Here is a 19,428-nt window from a genome sequence, read left to right on the forward strand (position 1 = left end):
GACGTAAAAGGACAGAAAAAGGCCCTTAGCGGCATCATGTATAGCACAGATTGCACTACCGGCATGAACCAATGAGGCATTAGCGGCCACCGCTAATAGCGGTCACCGCTATTAACGCTGGCCGCTAATAACGGTGACCGTAAATAAGCAGAACCGGAAGTAGCGTTATCGCACAGGAATGGGAAGGAGCAGGGCAGCCCTCTTTAAAAACACAATCCATTGCCACCCTCAGCAGCCAGGACCTGTTGGATACTGCTGTTCATGAAAACTAATCCTCTTACACACCACAATGCCTAAGGCTGTGAAGAAGGGCGCCTCCCGCCAGCGCAAGGAGCGCTTCAATGAACATGAGCTGACCATGCTAGCTGACACCCTGCAAGAACATGCAGACATCGTGTTTGCCCAGAGCATGAAGAGGGAGGCCATAATATGGAAAAAAGGAGATCTGGGCACTTGTGGCGCAGAAAGTAAGTGCAGTCGGCAACACCCGTGCACTATCAAGGACTGCAGGAAGCGGTGGGACGACTTGCGGCTGCAAGTCCAAAACATACTCTCTGCCAACAGGAGCCAGGCAATGTCAACTGGCGGAGGAACAAGCTCCCCCATAAAGCTGTCCCATTAGGAGGACATCTGTGCTAGCCTGATCGGCATGGAGGGCATAGAAGGTGTCGGAGACATGGAGTGTAGCGCCACAACATCGGCGGATGGAGGTGAGTGTCCTCAGAAAACACTGTAATGCAGAGTCTGATGAAAGTCCACCAATATGTCTATCCAAAGAGGCAAGCCATGGCCCAACACACACACACGTTCCCAGCAAAGTAGTCAGACGCAGCAAAAACACATGCAGTTGCCTGCAGCAAGGCAATGCGTAACTGACATATACCACATAAAGATGTAAATGGCATAAGTCACACTGCATGCAGACCCCAACAAAAATGCATGACACATACCATATGTCTGCCCCAACATGAGTGACCCCGACGAATGCCTGTGTCACCCAGCCATGTAGCAAGCAACGTGATCATCCAAACTCAAATGCCTATTACCCTCGATTGTGCAGATGATCAATTGTACAAATGTATGCATGATGCCTATCAAACCATCAGTCATGCTGTCCCTCTCTTTGACCCCCACAGGCTCAAACCATGACAGCGATGCGCAGGACTCACTGCCACAGCAAACCACACCCCGGAAGAGGGCCATGGATGAGGCGCACAGGCCTTCCACCTCAAAGGGCCAACCAAAGGCCCGCCGTGCACCACCGACGAAACCACCTCAAGTCACTGGTGCTGCCAAGGGGCATTGAGACGGAAGCGCCAACACCAGTTCGATTGGGAAGGTGGCAGCCACAGCACCCCTGGCTGAGGAGGAGGCACAGGAAGAGGTGTGGGTGCCCATGGAGGACGATTCCTCCAAACAGCCCCACACACCCAGTCCACTACCATCCCCCAAGTCACATCATTGGAGTCTGACCACAGCACCGCCCTGGAGCAGTCTGCGGGGGAGTTAAATCAAGGGGCCATGAGTCCCATAGTGGAGCGCATTGAAGCCGAACGTGAGACCCAAGCATCGTCCACCTCCACAGGTGCACTGGCAGGGCCACAGCGGCATGAGGAGCAGATTGCCCTTGTGCGCAAGTTTGTGGATGACAATGCACAATCAAAGCTTGAGACCACTGCCTCCCTGGGCAGGATAATTGCAGACAACACCGACTCCCTGGGCAAGATATTTGCAGACAATACTATTAGACTGTGTGAGGAGGTATCCGCCCTGCGGCACGTCCTCGGCTGCATCATTGATGCTATGGATGCTGAACGTCCAGCACCCCAGATGGAGCAGGCGGCCACACCATCGCCCTCCAGCTCAAGCGCAGACAAGCCCACTCTGCAGGTTGTTGCACACCCTGCGCCGGCCGGACATGCCGCCACCAGGTCCAGGGAGTGCCAAAAAGTAGACTGGCCAGCCCGATGAAGGCATTAGACACTTGTTGGGACATGTGTGGGGGAGTTGTGGGGGGAGGGGGAGGCTGATGAGGGTGGGTGGGGGAGTTGTGGGGGAGGTGGAGGGGTTTAGGGGGGTGGTTCGTTTTCATTGTGATTTACAATACGCACGGTGTGTCAAAAGAAAGACCTGAGTGGACATTCATCATTGCGCATGTGTCATTTATTCATATACAGTGCATAGTATACATATACCCCCACACCCAGTGCCCTCTGTCCAACTATCATGTCACCATCTGCAGCCATGTGTGGCAGTAATAATGTGCAATCACTGACTGACGCACAGCACGTCCCTCCTGTGCATCGGCAGTGCAATGATGTGCAGCCACTTCTTCTTCATCCCCTTCCTCATTCCCAGGTGCATTGGCAGCGCAATGATGTGCAGCCACTTCTTCTTCATCCCCTTCATCATCACCAGGTGTCTAGGTGTCTTCATCATCTTCCTGTCTCCCTTTTATAAGTGTCTGTATGTCGCTGTGCTCTCCTTTTATACCGCCCGCACTTCCTGCTCCCTCTACTCCCTATCTGGCCTGCTGTATACTGGAGGTGCAAATGTTGGATTTTTTCACCCTGCCGCTGCTCTCAATTCTCTTGCTGGGTATAACCCCTAGATCCCCGCTGTTGCACCTTTCAGGAGGGGTGGGTGCCAAGGGGTTTTCACCTGTGGCCTCCTGTTGATTCAGCATCCAGTGATGCTGCGCCCCTCCATCATCCTGGAACATTTTCCACAATTCGAATACTGCCATTCCCTTATTTAATTTCTTCCCCTTGTAAGCCTTGTGTATATGCGCTTGTAATGGTTGTGGCACACATTTGGAGAAGCTTGCACCTTTTGGCTATGGCTTAGGAAGTTTACCCTCTGTGCTTCGTGTCCAATTTGCGATATATTTACAAATGTTTTCCTTATATCGCGGAAGGGACTTCCATGTATGCTGAAGGTGTGTCCCCCCCCGCATTGCTCCCATGATACATTATTTTTATATTTACATGACCCCAGGTTGGGGCTTTTCAACACTTCTGCTGTTATCAAGCAAAAGCACTTTACCTTACGTCAACCTCAAACTTCCAAATTACAGTTCACTCCACAAAGTCACAAGCCTCTCTGGCTCTCAATCACTGTTCTGGGAATGCTCTTCGCACCACCCTTCTGCAATTTCCCTGCCTTCTAAGGCACACCCACTTATCTCGCACATGCTCCTTCCACGCACCGCCTCAAAAACACCACAACTTCTTCCGTTTTTGATCATCAAAAAAAAGGTTCTGCACCTCCTTGTGCTCTCCAATACACAAGCCTCCCTGGTCAAGTCACCTCTTTAACACATAAGTGAAGGACACAAAGTTTCCAATACCTGCCCACTCAGGACATTACTGAAAACATTTCCCAATGACACTAAGACCTCAACAACTCAAAAAAACATATATCCACGTCCGTCTTCCTTCCAGGGGATACCAACATTTCACGTGCTCAATCTGTACCTACAGCGTTGCCTTGTAGATAAAACACCTCTGCAAGACCTAACCAGAAGAACACCTTCAGAAATTCAAGCTAGCTTCAGTTTCTAATCCCTATACATGGTGATACCATCATCTATGACTCAAGCTACAATGCCCAATTCACAGCAAATCCAATATTTACTAAACTTGTGTCATCCATACCTTTAAGTTGACCATCTAGGCCCCCTGCCACAACTAATCACCTAAAGATTGAATGCTCCCTAACCACAGATAACTAATGTCCACCTCTACTTCGCACCACCCAATACTCAACAATACTCAATGCTACCCTGCACCCAATAATTATTCACGATTTCTCTTAATTGCTGTGTGGCTGAGTAAATACCTACACTCCGGGATCCGTTGACGACGCTCAGCCACCGGCTCTCCCCAAATCTGCCACTTTCCCCTTCTGGTCTGCTGGGCATCCCATGGATCGTGGGCAGAATTTTTTCCAAGGCGGCTCCTGACGGCCTCTTCACAGGGTGCACTCTCAGTGTGATTTTTGTTTTCTGTGTGTCCCCTCACAGCCTTCCAGTCGTTGCGTCAGAAGAGATGGCTCCGTGCCGATTGAACGTAGCAACCCTCCGCTGTTACCAAGTTGTAAGGCATTCCAGAGGATTGGGGGTTCCAATCACAAATCACAGCTTAGCAGAGCACCCAGGGCACATCAAATCCTCCCCTGGCAATGACAGAGGACTCAGCCATCAGGCATATCAGAACTGTCTTTTATTTTCCAAACAGACAGGGATCATACAGGAAACTGAAAAATCTCCAGCAACCACAGCTCCTGAGCCCGTGTCACAAGCTTTTATCCCCCGATTGCATCATAATCTGTAATCTTACCCCAAACATCCTAGAAGCCAGTTCTATTGGATAGCTTGGGTCGTAGCACCTATAGGTATCCCCTATATGAGCTGTCTAACTGGTCCTCCCGTGTCAGGTGGGTTCGCCTGAGACTATTACATTGTTGTATGGTAGCAGGATGGTCACTGGCCCTTGCCCTATTACACATGACCCCAGGATATTTGAACCCTGTTTGGCTAGATCGGACTCCTCAGGCCTGGGACCCCCCTCTGTTCACAGCGCTCAGTGGTAATGAGAAAGACTGTGGGCCTTATTACGACTTCGCCGGAGTCATGAATTTACTGGCACCCCGGAATGGGCAATTACAAGGGCATTCCAGCCCCGGCGACCTTATAATTGCCCATTCCCAGGCGCCGGTAAATATTACTTCCCATTCCCAATTGAGTCCCATTGGACTCAATGGGAATGGGGAAGCCGGATGCACCGGCACCATTCGTGAATGATGCCGGTGCATCCAACATGGTAAACGAGCGGGTGCCATTCTGCCTAGCAGGTCTGACAGGCACTCGCTCGCAGACCTCGTAATTTGGCTGTCTTGTAACAACGGTACCGGCAAACTTAAACGTACTGTTGTTACTGGATCGGCAACCTTATAATGAGGACATGTGTGTTGCTATTGTTGACACTGGTATAACCACCAAGTCTGGAAGAGTGTCTGCAGGTTGCTGTGTCTGTTGGGCAACACATATAACAATTCAGTCTGTCTTCACTGGAAACCACTTCTCTTCTCACCACAGGTAACTGGCTGTTGTTCGGCCCGGCAGAGTCACGTGGGTGAGGACCGCAAAACTGAGCTTCTTGGTCTGCAATTAGTGAGAATTTATTCTGTTATTTTGCAGGTGGCTCTCTGCCCTGCGAGCCAAGAATGCTCCACCTGCCCTTGTCCTTGGCTGAAAACACTGGTCATGTGATTCTTGCTGCAGAGTATGCATCTCTTCGTTCCTTATTATGAGGCCTGTGGCTTCATGTGAATTCACTGCAGTCATTCTATGGTTTCCCTACATATATATTGTATTATTCACCTTAGGGGTTAGAAGTATTCAGCTTTTCCAGGTTCCTTATATGTCCCTGTAGTTCCATATGGTTAGTTGCAAAAGTGGTTGCAAGCTTTCTCTGTATGACTCTTGCTTTCTTGCATTTCTGTGTTTGGCTTGTGAAAAGGAAAGGCTTCTAACAGTATGTATATGTATCTGTGCTCTATCAAAATTGTTGTGCATGCATGTTCTTCGTGTGTGCATGTCTGTGTCTGCATAACTTTATGCATAGATGCAAGTTTACTTCGTGACTAATGTTACTATGTCATGTTAGCTGGAAATGTATCATTAGTCAACCTGGTCGAATGACAAGGCAACTGTATCCGCAAAGACATCAGCTGGATAGGGTTTGAATAGTTGCATAAGAGAATATCTGCTCACATACCTGGAATGCACCGGTCCACCTGGCGGTTGGCCAAACAGCGACTGGTATCTGTCATTTCGCAACCTTTGGGCAGTCATGTGAACAGGGGACCCAAGGGCCATTCCAGGGACCCTCTCTTCAGGAGCACCACATATCCAATGCTTTTGTGGATAAACGATGCTCCCAAATTTTGCCATGACAATGATGCCACTGTGTTACAATGTATTCAAAAATAAATTACCTGTGACATCCCTTCAGAAACCACACATGGTGAACTACGTACACAAATCTAAAGCTTCCAAAAACCTAAGTGTGGCAAATACTGCTGGCGTTTATTTAAAAACAAAGGTAAATACAATACTAAATGTTGCTTTAGTTTCCCTAGTCCAGTTTGCAGAATAGGACAAGGAAATTGCTTCATGTCTTCTGTTAGACACAGTGTAAAAGGGAAATCCCCTAAAAACACATACACCATTAAAAGGGACAAAGCATCCAAGTACATCAATGAATTGCAATGCCATCATTGACCTCATGTGGAATGCAAATGTAGACATATAATACATTGCAGACAATTCCACTACAGTTGCAATATATGTCACAGCCTATCTCACCAAAGCTGAGAAAGCTGAGCTAAAAGACCTCTCGGATGACATACATCTGACAAAACACTGTCACAAAATTGTACAGCTTCAGTATAAAAATGCCCTCCCATAGAGAATGCGGGTGCTACGAAGCTGCAGACGATTTAACAGGTACAGCCTTATATGGCAAATCTGAACACCTTGGGCCTCATTAGGACCCTGGCGCTACTGTAATGAATGGTGCCAGTACGGGACCGGCACCGTTCATTACGGGATGCCCTATTACGAGGCCTGCTAGCGGGTTCTGCTTTTCACGTCTCAGACTAGACGTGAAAAGCAGAACCCACTAGCAGGCCAGGATGCTAACAACTGATTTTTACCAGGTCCAAGAAAAGGGCAAATATTGGGTCCGCCAAGGTCGGCATAACCCGGTTATTGCCCTTTTCTTGGACCCGGTAAAAAATAATTACCGGTGGCAGCCCTGCCCCTAATAAGCGCACGGCTACCGCCATGGTCGTAATGAGGCCCATTGTCTGGCTAAAACTTGGTCCAGCTTCATCCTGAAAAAGAGTACTTAAATCCCACCAAGAGATAAAAACAATAGCCACAAATGATCCCAACAGCCAGGACATTTTAAAAAACAATTTAATTCACACATACTACCCAAATAGAAGTATTAATTTGGAAAACATGTGTATGTACGGCAAAGCCCCAAACTACTCCTACAAAAAAAATGTCACACCAGCTGAGAGAACTGGCAAACATTCAGTCTCAACTTGTGAAGGAAACCTAGTAAAACATACAAAGCACACTCTAATTAATCATATAAAGTTATGATTTAAATATTGTCAACATAAAGAACTTTATTACATGGCCCTAGAACAACTTTTTCAACTTTGGAGATAAGAAGAAGGATTATTAGCTGGCCAAGACACATCTGAAGCTGCATTCAAAGCAAATGAAAGCAGTATAACAAATGTCAATTTCAAACAATACAAAGAAATGTTGGACAATGAACGCCAACAAGAGGAAGACATTGAAGCCTTACTAGTTAAAGACACCCCTGAGGGCAGTCAACATTTGCTTACAGGAAGCCAAGAATCCCTTGGAGAACCACTCATTCTAAATTAAACAGAAGTAGGCATGACTGGGGTAGAAAATACCATGTATCAATCTAAATGATATGCAGAAGACTTGTCAGTGCTCAAATCACAGCTAAATGATGAACAACTCGCCATTTATCTAGAGGTCACTGAAGAAATTGTACATGGTCTTAAACATGAAACTAAAACCACCAGATCAAATGAAAATGCTACAAATTGTCAGCAAAAGTTGCTACTGAAGTATGCAAGATTCTGAAACAAATGAACATGCTCCTGATAGATGAAGTAAGCATGGTTTCAAACCTCATGTTGGTTTTAATTAATCTCAGAATACAAGAAGTCCTAAAAAATGACTGCGAAGGGCTGTTTGGAGCTGTTTGTCATTGTTTTTGGAGACCTCCTACAGTTAACATGAGTAATAGGTCACCTATTTTTAAAACATTAAGATACAAACAATGTCATAACACACTCGTCAGCATTAGAAATGTAAATCTCTGGCAATATTTTCACTACAGAGAACTAACTCAAAACATATGTCAATCTGCAGTGCCAACATTTTACAAAGCATTAGATCTGGTGTGCTTACTAAAATGCAAAATCCATTTTAAATACTAGACTATTCCATGAACTATATGGGCAAAACACATCTGCTACTGATGTCATGGAACAATTAACCCAACAAAATATAAAATGCATGCCCTTAATGCCAACCCTCGCAGGATGTTGTCAATTCAATGATACAATATTGAAAAACGAAATGCAAAGTATAGTGCATATCAGCTCCACAGGCAAACCTGAAGTGCATGGCATGACACTCCCTATGTGTCAACAAGCAACAGCACGACTAAATAGCTTAGAAAACATATCTCCAACACATCTGAATTAGAAAAGGTATTAACTCTGTGTCTCAAATGTAGAATCATTTAAAACGTAACCTTGACTTTGAACAAGGTTTAGTCAATGGAGCAATTGGTACAGTTGTTGGCTTCCAAACATATCCACATGAATACAACATCCAGTTTGTCAACATCCACTTTGACAAACTTGCAGAAGTTAAGAAAATAGGCTGCACAATAACATGTTTCCTTCTTTTCAAAGACATGCACATATGTAGAGAACGATTTTCTCTATCTCTTGCATATGCATTCACTATTCACAAATCACAAGGTCCAAACCTAGATCACAAATTGACTGACATGGCAGTGCAATCATCAAAGAAGGTATGAGCACTTTCGTGTTTCTGTACTCTCAATGGTCTATTCCTACTTAACTTTGATGCAAACAAATTCAACACTGCCATTCCCTGCATCCTAGAATACAACAGGCAACGTGCACTGTACACCCTCACCTAGCTAAGTACCCTGTAGCTAAAAATAACAGCCTTTAAAAAGAAAACTAATACAAACAGAATCCATAGCAGATCTCCCAGCAACACCCCTGAAAAGCAAAAGAACAACTACCACTCCATCACGTAATACAACTACACAAATCTCTAGTCCAAAAAGGACAGCATTTGCATCAGAAAACAAAGAGACAAATGACTTTTGTCAAAAAACAATTGCAGGTCCATCACAGAATACAGAGGAAAAACTCTCTGGTCCATTTTCAAAAACACAACTGGAGTAAATTGCTAAGAAAATGTAGCAATCAATCTCTTCCAATTGCCACCAATTGTTCACACCATTTACTTAAATGGCTTGGACCAGTTGTGCTTGCAAATGCTCATTATTCATAAGATCTGCTCTCCTACCTTGACTCTAACATTCCATTCTAACATTCATCCTACTCGACCTCTCTTCTGCCTTTGACACGGTCAACCATACCATCTTGCTCAACCATCTCTGTGACAACCTGGGTATCACCAATCAGGCCCTCGTCTGGCTGACTTCTTTACTCTCTGATCGACCCTCCCAGCTCCAACTTGGGTCCTTCCTTTCATCTATCTCCCTTTTTACCTGTGGTGTTCCCACAGGGTTTAACCTCTCACCCTGGCTCTTCAACCAATACCTGGCAACTCTAGCCCACCGCATTGCCATTTTCTGCTCCAATTTCCAGTGCTATGCTTATGACACTCAACTCATGTTCAGGCTTCCCTCGGTCACCTCCTCGCCTTCTCTCATCTCTGATTGCCTATCTGCCATTCAGTACTGGTGTGCCGCCAACAATCTCTGCCTGAATGCCAGCAAGACAGAGATCCTCCTCATCGGCACACCTTCACCCTCCTTTCCCCTCACTCTCTGGCCAGCCTCCCTCGGCCCTCCTCCTACCCCCACCCACAAGGCTAAGAACCTTGGGGTCATCTTCAATTCTGTGCTTTCCTTCTCTGCCCACACCTGTGATCTCTCTAAAAAGTCAAACGTCCTACTGCACCTCCTCAGAGGTGCTCTCCCTTTCCTCCCCTTCCCCCAGAAGCTCATTGTCTCCCGAGCCCTGGTTCTCTCTAAGTTGGACTATTGTAATAGCCTCTTTCTAAATCTACCTACCTCTACTCTCTGCCCTTTGTAACTCATCCAGAACAGGACTGCAAGACTTGTCCTTGGCCTCAAGCCCCGGGATCGTATCTTTCAAGACCTGAAATCTCTCCACTGGCTCCCAGTGGATGCAAGGATTACATTCAAAACCCTTTGCATTGTCCACAAGGCTTTCTGTAGCCTGGGTCCAAAATACCTTCAGCTGTCCCTCCATGAATACCTCCCCTCTCAAGCTCTTCAGTCCTCTTCCTCTAACTCTCTCAGGGTCAGTCATTTTTCATAGAAATGAGCTTTGGCTGGGGCCTCCATCTGGGACAGCCTCCCTGACACTCTGAAACGTGAGGAGAACCATCTCCGGTTCCCAAAGTACCTCAAGACCTTCCTCTTTGCTTCTGCCTTCGCCCCTCCTCTCCCCTGCTGATCTGCTTTCTGTTAGCACTCTGCACCTGGACTACCCTCTGACTTCCGTGCCCATGTACCTGCTCACCTTACCAACCCCCCTGCACTGCTTCCTGGTAATCCCCTGTACTGGGGTATGTATCTGTAACCGTAAAGCCCCCCCTTCTTTTCCTGCACTTACCAGACACACTGTCATGATGCCTTACCCCCAGGCATCAGGACCAAGGCCCTCAGCTCCGGGAGCAGGCATCCAGACATTTGTTTAAACCTCAGCAGCCCCGGCTAGGGGCTGTCTGGGTTCAGTCCTGGTGCCTTAGGCGCCAGGCTCATCATAGAAATCAGTCCTGGCGCCCACCAGGCTCATAGACTTTACTTACCTGATGCAGACCATGCTGCAAAAGAGTCCAAGCCTACATGAGGCCTGGATGGGACTATTTTGTTACAGGGACTATTTTTTACTCAGGCGTGGCTCTCCGTCATTTCTTCGCCGTAATCCGGCACCTAGGGGACACAAGAAAAAACAAGGTGAGCCAAGGGAATCAACAAATACAACCTCTTACCACCATAGACTTACCCCCGGCGGTATTATTCCATAACTCTCCACATTTTCATATGCCGCATCTGTAAAGAGGGAGAAAAACAACACATTAACGCATGCAATAGTTACCGGACAGCGTTGGGTAACACAGACTCTTACCTGAACGCCAGCAGCAGCTACGAGACCTTCTTCTCACGAACTCAGTTGCAACTTAAGGAAGGAAGGGGACAAGAGTGAACATCGGGCACATTGAACTCTTTGAACTTAATACTTACCAATCCCGCCAGGGACTTCAGAGTCAATACTTACCGGAACTCTCCCAACGCCTTCAAACCAGTGAAGTAACTGGTATCTACTCGCCCCTGCAAGACACGCAGGATGGAGAGCTCATCTTTTACGAACATAAGGTGAGGTTAATAAGGGGATATTGGATGTGATTAGTGGGGGAGAGTGAGAACAGTTGGGAGGCCATCACTAAAACCCACAGGTGGTTAATCCCTGTGTCCACTTGCAGGAAAATACTTCTTCGGGTCCAGCAGACAAGACTAGGTGGGCCAGTCCAGACAGTCATCTCTGCACTACGCATCACGTTGAAGGAGACCGCAGCTGTCCGGGTCCGATCGACACCCCTGTGGAGTCCAGGTGAGCGTAACACACACCCAGTCTGTTACCTTAAACCCAACACTTGCCACTTGCTGGATGCACTACCACTGTTTGTTGCTTCTTATTATTTATTTATTTTATTATTGATCTGTTTTCCTTTGCTCAGCACTTTCCATTTCTCCCCTCTTCCATGCACTTTTCCCATTTCCCTCTCCCATGCACTTGTGCGTTCTCAATGTCACTGGGCCTAGTAAGCTTGTTGTTTTTCTTCTCCCTTATTCCCATCACTTGCCTTGTCGTACTCTGAAATACTACGAGCGTGATACAAATAAAATATCAATATCAATATCAATAGAAATACCACAAATAATCCTGACAACGCTCATAGTGCCTCAGGTATAGGGCAAGAATTAGAATACTCTTTAGGAATGTTACTATTCACCATAAACACACAGTAAGATCCACACAAATTCCTAATGTACTTACTACAAGTACTAGAAACCAAAAACATCCCTATAAATGAAATCTTCCAGATTTCATACATGTGGACACATACATGTACTCTCTGAAACCATGTTTCACATGAGCACATCCCTAATGAACGATGTGTGTATGTATCCAAAACAAATTCTGATCCATTCCATTTCAGCAGCTTCTCCAGAATGCAAATCATGGCATATTAGGCCCTTTTTGCAATTTGGACCATTGTTTCAGCATACAAATAAACACACATGGCCAATATGTCATACTAATGCTTCTAAGGCACAATGCAGTTGGTACCAAAAATAACTGTAAGCTTACTAGCTTCACACATGGGCAAGTATCTCTTGGCAAGAACACATTTACAACAGTAGGAATAATCTACCACACTGGTGCCACAACCACTTCAGGCCACTATACTGCATATGTCAAAAAAAGAAGTGGTTGGTTTGAATGTAACACCACATCCATTACTCCCAAACATAGGTTACCAGCAAATCTAACAAATGCCTACTTAATGTTCCTTCAATCCAACTTTGCTCACTAAAGTATAGTACAATAAACAGTTAGAATATGCCAACAGGTATCTAATTTCACCTATAATATTACAATAGTAATTTTAATATCCAACAGAGTTAGAATACTCCAACAGGTATCTAACTACTCTAACAATCCCTTTCATTCTAATACACTTCAAATATGCCATAACACTTATTGTTACTGCTATACTTCATCTAAAATCCAATATAGTTAGAATATGCCAATGTTTATCTAACTACTTTAAACATATCCTTACTTAGAACACACTTCAAACAAACATCCTATCACACTTACACTTACAGCATATTTCAATGCTACCACACACATATACTCCGAAATATGTATATTCTTTTAAATCTAGTACTTTTTTTATCCACTATGGATGTTTGTTCCCAATGACCCAATGTTATTGCAAGTCATTTCAACAGCAGTGTAACACACACTAATGTTGTACCAAACATAGGGCCTCATCACAAGTCTGGCAGTAACCCTTAATTGCGGCGGTAGCGCTATTACTGCCGCACTTAAGGGTCAGCCAGATCATGACCATGGTGGATTCCCCCCCAGCTCTGAGCAAGTTATTTAAGCTGTGTAACACACTGAAGAAGAACTGGGTGTATTGCTTGCACCTAGCACTGTTCCAACTCAGGACGCAACCATGTAAAGACCACCATCTGAGCCCCCACAAAATTGTGACTGGGAGGCGAATACACACGCCAGTATCCCTGACTAGAAGAGCATCGGATGCGCACAGGGCTGCCACAGTGCTGGGGAAGAGTTCAAGGAATACCTGACCCAGATAACATGCGCAGTACGCAGCATAGCGCGACAAATAGCATCGCCTTTTACTGAAAATGTGGCGACTGTTACTACCACACCAGCCACAGACAGTTCAAGCAGGCCACTGATGCCAGGAGCACATGTGTACGTCCGCAGCTTTGTGAGGAGGTGGAATTCATCCAGGTTTCATGGCCCTTATGAGGTCATCTATAGTACACCCACTGCGGTGAAGGTGAAAGGATTGAAGTATTGGGTGCACTTATCAGATGTGAGGAGGGCACACAATAGTACAATTCCCCAGGAGGCGCAAGATGGTGCCACTGGTACCACAAATGAGGTTGAAAAAGGATAACCAAATTGTCAGTAAAGAGAACATGCAGAGATAAAAGTTATGACATGTATTTTGTTCTACAAGACTTATCCCCCACTTCCTTCTTTTCTATGTTTTCCTCCTTTCCTCTTTGATTGATCGATATCCTCTCCATACACCTCAACTCTCTCTCTCTCTATCTCCCACCTTCATTTCGATTATTGTTCCACGCTTTTCTCCATCACTGTTTTACTATCATTCTCTCGATAGCAAAAGTACATGTGCAATAGAGTAAATGAACAAACATGACTAAAAATAATGATTAAACATGAATTTGAACAAAAAATGTAAATACATGTATATATTGTGGTGACTTAACAAATTTATATCGCCCTCCAGGTGACAAATGGGCCAACGAACTACAATCACGGAGAACCAATTAATGTTAGATAGTGATAGGGATGCCATTAGGGCTAAAAGTTTCAGTAACATTGAATGTGTTTTGAAATGTGCTACAGTTTTGATGTCAGTAATGTTGTTTTTCGCAGCTTGGTATTATACCCTTTTATCTTTGTTAATGACATGCACAGGGGAGGAAGCGGGGCTAACATGATACGAGAAGGATCGCACATGATATGGACTGGGGTAAAGACTATATGGAAAGAGTCACATGAGATTAACGTCAACAATACAAATGTGATGCAACCCTCAGAATACATCACTGTAGGATCAACAAGTGTGTCAGTGTTACGTTTCAATATAAATATGAGTAATGCTTATGGATATAACGAATATGATGGAGATTATTATTGGCCAAATATTTTAATTAACACTAGTACTAATTCACAGACAACAACACACCCTACCTCACACAACATTGCTGCTAGTGATGACGATACACATACCATATTGAATAGCAACGATACAACCTGGGCTGGAATGTTTCCAATACATTACAAAAGTGTGAAACACATTAACAAGGAAGGGAGGAGGAGGAGAAAAAGGGGGGCGGGAGGGAAAAGATACAACATTTATCATGACCTGGGGTTAGACGAAATAGAAGATCCCTGCCACCCTGATCAATCAAATAAATGGTATTCTGACATGAGTGCCACGGCGAAGCAAGCGGTAAATGAAAGCTGCTACATCTGTTCACTCATTCCGCACGCATCAGGAACACCAAAAATGTTAGTACCGCAGGAAATGCCCTTGTCAGAGGCCCAATGTTTAATTCATCTGGTTTTATGCAGAATAAAGAGTACGTTCCAAGCGCACACTGTCACATTGAAAAAACTGGAGAATGAGAAAACGTGCACAAGCAGACACCAAGGAGTAATTTGCCTCAAGGAAACATTTCTTGTCATCAAGGGGACGCGATATGCAGAAAATAAGTGGCACAAAGAAACTATCAAATGCAAAGCAGAAGCACTTAGAGGCCTATCCAATGACACTTTCCAATGGATAAAGGAGGTGTGTGACCCCATCTGGTCGCGACATATCACAAAGCTAACGTGGGTCACAGCATTAGAAAAGCCTATCAAAATACAGAAAGAGGTGCCACATGAGCTGTGTTTCCACGGGGAGGGAAGAGTGAACATGGGAGAGACAAGGAAATGTAACAAGACGGTCATAATACCTGACATGAAGAAAGCCACCGCTGCACTGATGGACATGTACTGGATTTGTGGCAAACAAGCTTACCTGCACCTCCCTGCATCGTGGAAAGGAATTTGTGCTCTAGCCACCCTCCACACAGCCCTGATGGTAATACCAGAGAGCCACATCCAAGGGTCAGCAGGGCAATCGGCTGGCATATCGGCAGCAGGGCAATCGGCTGGCATATCGGTAGCAGAGCAATCGGTTGGCATATCGGCAGCAGGGCAATCGGCTGAACCATCGACAGCGCCCCAACTAATAATAGCAGAAGTTCCAGTGTATGAATTATTGTCAGAATATGAACTAAAGAAAAGATTGGCATGAAGTAAAATATCCTCCAATTACATCTCATTCGAATCATCGAAACTCCTTGCTCTTTTCATCAACAGAGACATTCTTCGCCTCACTTCTTGTCCTGGGACTGCAAGCACAAATGAACGCCAAATGGTTGAGGATAGTGCACTGGGAGCTCATTCAACTGGCTAACGACACTGAAGAGGGGTTCAACGTAATAAAAATAGAGCTCCACGTGCTGCGCCTAATGACAATGCAAAATAGATATGTCCTAGATCTCCTCACGGCAATGGACGGTGGTGTTTGCCGAAAAATTGGGGGCGCGTGTTGCACATTCGTTCCAACTGAAGATGCTGATAACGGGACACTCTCACATGTGATAACAGCAGTACACAATCTAGGAGAGAGAATGAGAACGGAAGGAGGAGCAGAAGAAACCACATGGTTCAACAATTTGATCAGTTGGATACCATCATGGGTAAATGTGGCAATGAAAATACTGATCGCCATCATCGTCTTTGTGCTCCTGTTCTTTTGTGTGTGCCAACTGGGACTACGGTGTTGTGAAAAAAGCATGCCAACCTCAGCTATGATGATGGTAACAATGGGCCGACTGACGACGATAGGTACCATGATAGATGCACAAATGCAAACAGGGGAGTACACTATACCACAATACAGGATGACAGCAATTTACAGGCAATATGGGGATATAGTTGATAATTTGCATCATACAACAATAAAAGAACCAAGGGAGTTGCAATGGTACCAAGAAGTATGGGTGGATCTAGATGGGGATGGAGGAATTTACTTAATGTGTACACCAGACGAATATGCCAGAAGAGGAAATAGCAAAAGAAGTGTATGCAGAGCGTGGATGCCAATAAAAGGCACCCCTGCGTGGGACGAGGCTGTGGTGGAAGCTGAGTACTACCGAAGGGAGAATGAAAAGAATAAAAAGTAGAGGTAATCGTTACTTTAGATGTAACGAAAGCGGGGAATGTGTGGGAGCGAGAGGCCAATGGGCCCCTCTCTGTCATCACTTCTCAGTACAAAACTCGCACCAAGTGCCTCTAGTGGTGGGTACACCCCTCGCCCTCATGCAATGTTAACTTTGGGTTACATTTGCGTAGATGGGACCACCAAGCAGGACACGGAGCATTCATTTTTTGTACCCCCTTTCGACTCCATCTTGGTGACCAGGCCTCACTGCGATAGTACAAAATGCCTCTCTCCCTTTTCCCCGCCGCAGCAGCTCGGAGCACATGGCCCCCACCCTCATTCCCACTCCAACTGGAAAACTCTGCAGCTCCATTCTCACGCTGAAGCCAGAGCTGCTTGCAACAAATAATAAATGTAACACATCTCTTTTCCTCTGAGATCACTGTCCTGCAAGTGAACCAACATGAGCCAAGCACATAGCTCGTCCATCTCCACAAACGTGTCCTTGCCCTCTTACCTCGCCAGTTGAAACTTATTGCCATTCTTACCCTGTGTCCTTGCAAGGCATTCCTTTCATGTGCCAGACTGCCAACCATGCTATGAAGCACACCTAACAAACCCTCAACTAACATTAGACCCCTGCTGCAGTATATCGTGCCCTATACTAACAAATGCCACATACCTGAGATTCTTGTGAGACTAACCCTACAGTTCAATGACAGTATTATAGTGGTCAAGGCCTGTAAACCTGTGACCTGTATAACCCAAATGTTATAGATGATATAAACCCTTGAGTGATTTGTACAATGACATGATACACTACTGAGGGTCTTTTTGATCAACCATTATTTAGTGCATGCATTATTCAGAATGTATTTTCTTAGCTTAGATAGTGACCACCGTGTTTCACAGCGACCTGACCTTCACCCATCCGGAGCACAGATGTCTGACGTCCATCCTCACGCCAACCAAGCAACCAACCCGCAGGAAGAGATGATGCCCACACCTAAGACACCACCCCGGCTGACCAATCCAGGTGCAACGTAGCATCATATGTTAAAAATGTCAATGTCCTATATAAATGTGTTGTAACCTTGATGTGGGCAGAGCGCTCTCAGAGATCTAGATAAACTTTTAATGGAACTCTCGCAGCTTGCTCTTTTGTGCCTTATTCCCTGTCCAGGGAGTGTCTGTATTTTTCATTTTTACTCGTATAGTCGGGGAGGGCACAAACAGTAAATACCCGTAGAGAGGTAGTTCAGTGTACTCATTTGGACCTTGTCTTCGGTTTGCAACATGGTTAGATATTGGGAAAATGTATTGGATCCCATGTGTCTGTTTTATCTCCACAGATGTAATTGAAATGTCATCTGTCTTTTCTTGGGCTGTGTGAAATAATCATTGTTTTCTGGACTATTGTTCATGGACTAATATAGGTGATATAATATAGGTGAATTAATTCAAAATTGTTTAGCCTATTATTGATAGTTCATAAATGTTGAATTCTATTTGGGTGGTTAGGTATAGAAAGCTCAGTCATTTCTTTATTTTTAATATATATACGTATTTTTCTACTTTCTTCTTTTTTGTTTTTGTCTGACATTCATGTTTCAAAGATATTGAGATCTACAATCAAGTTTGAAATCCAACAATGAAACAAACAATGATCTCAGTTGCTTGATTAATAATTGTATTCGTGAATGTAATTTTTAAAAATGTTAGATGCAACTTATTAGTGTGCCCTGAGGAAGGTGACCATCAGTCCTTATGGGAACTAGATACACGGTGTTGCTGAAACTACTTTAAAATCTTTAAAGAATTAGAGGTATTGTTTACATGTAGTAGGCACTTAGCACTTTTTTGTCAGCACTTTTCAAACTGGCCAATACAAACATTACTAATTTAACTACAGATGATTCTTTATACAGCTGTTAGTAAATGTTTGGCTATTTTGACCATTATTTTCTCCTTTTTTGATAATTCTTGTTAATTTGTTTACATGAATATATACTACAATGTATTTTTTATGATGTTATGGTGTGAATATAATGTACATTTTTATGCCATTATATTGATTGTGATAAAGATTAAAATATGATTTTTATAATGACTATTTCTCTTGGCTAAACCTTTTGTTCCCTTCCACCACTGGAATCAACTGAGATTGATTAAAAGTGTAGTAATTATCTGCGTGACCTAATTTCTCTTGTTTCTAAATATATTGCTCCCCTGGTCCATAGAGTTGGGCATACCCATCTTTGTTGACTTAAACATTTGAGTGTAAACATAAATTATTGCTAGAAGTAACTGACATAGCACATGGTTTGCATAAGTACTACAGCCAATATGAAGAAGGCTGAGTTAGCAGGTTATCTTTGACCTAGCAATTTTATCATCCCCCCAGTTCCCTGTCTCCATTGGAACATTCTAATCTAAATAACTGCCATTTCATCAAACATGGCACATCTTGAGAATTTAATTGAAACTCCTGGGTTTCAATCTCTTTGGCCTCGTGCATTGCTTCACTTCATGTTTTGCTGCTGGTTAAAAACAAATAGTGCAAACCCTCTGTCAAGCTCTCATGCATTGTAGAGATGACATCTTCTTACTGTGATACTATCAGACCATAAACCTCTGTCCTATTCGACAGCTGATCTTCTACTACATGACCTATTATTTTTCTTTCAGCCCCAAGCCTGCAAAACCAGAACTTCCCAGTTAACTGAAATGTATCTCACAAACTGCTAGCTGAAGTCAGAAAAAATTCACAAACCCCCACTACATGCAGATTTATATAAAATCCCTTTGTGTGTTCCTCGGTGTGCATGTGTAATAAATACTACATCTCTTTTACCGTGGGTTTTCAGGATAGGCCCCCTGTTCGCATGTGCATTAAAATAAAAAACAGTCTTTCAGTTTCTATGCACTTTAGAGTACCCTGTGTGTGAATCATGTTCATGTTACATTTGGTG

The sequence above is a fragment of the Ambystoma mexicanum genome, chromosome 1q (assembly GCF_040938575.1).
Source record: "Ambystoma mexicanum isolate Mex_15411 chromosome 1q, UKY_AmexF1_1, whole genome shotgun sequence".
Taxonomy (NCBI): domain Eukaryota; kingdom Metazoa; phylum Chordata; class Amphibia; order Caudata; family Ambystomatidae; genus Ambystoma; species Ambystoma mexicanum.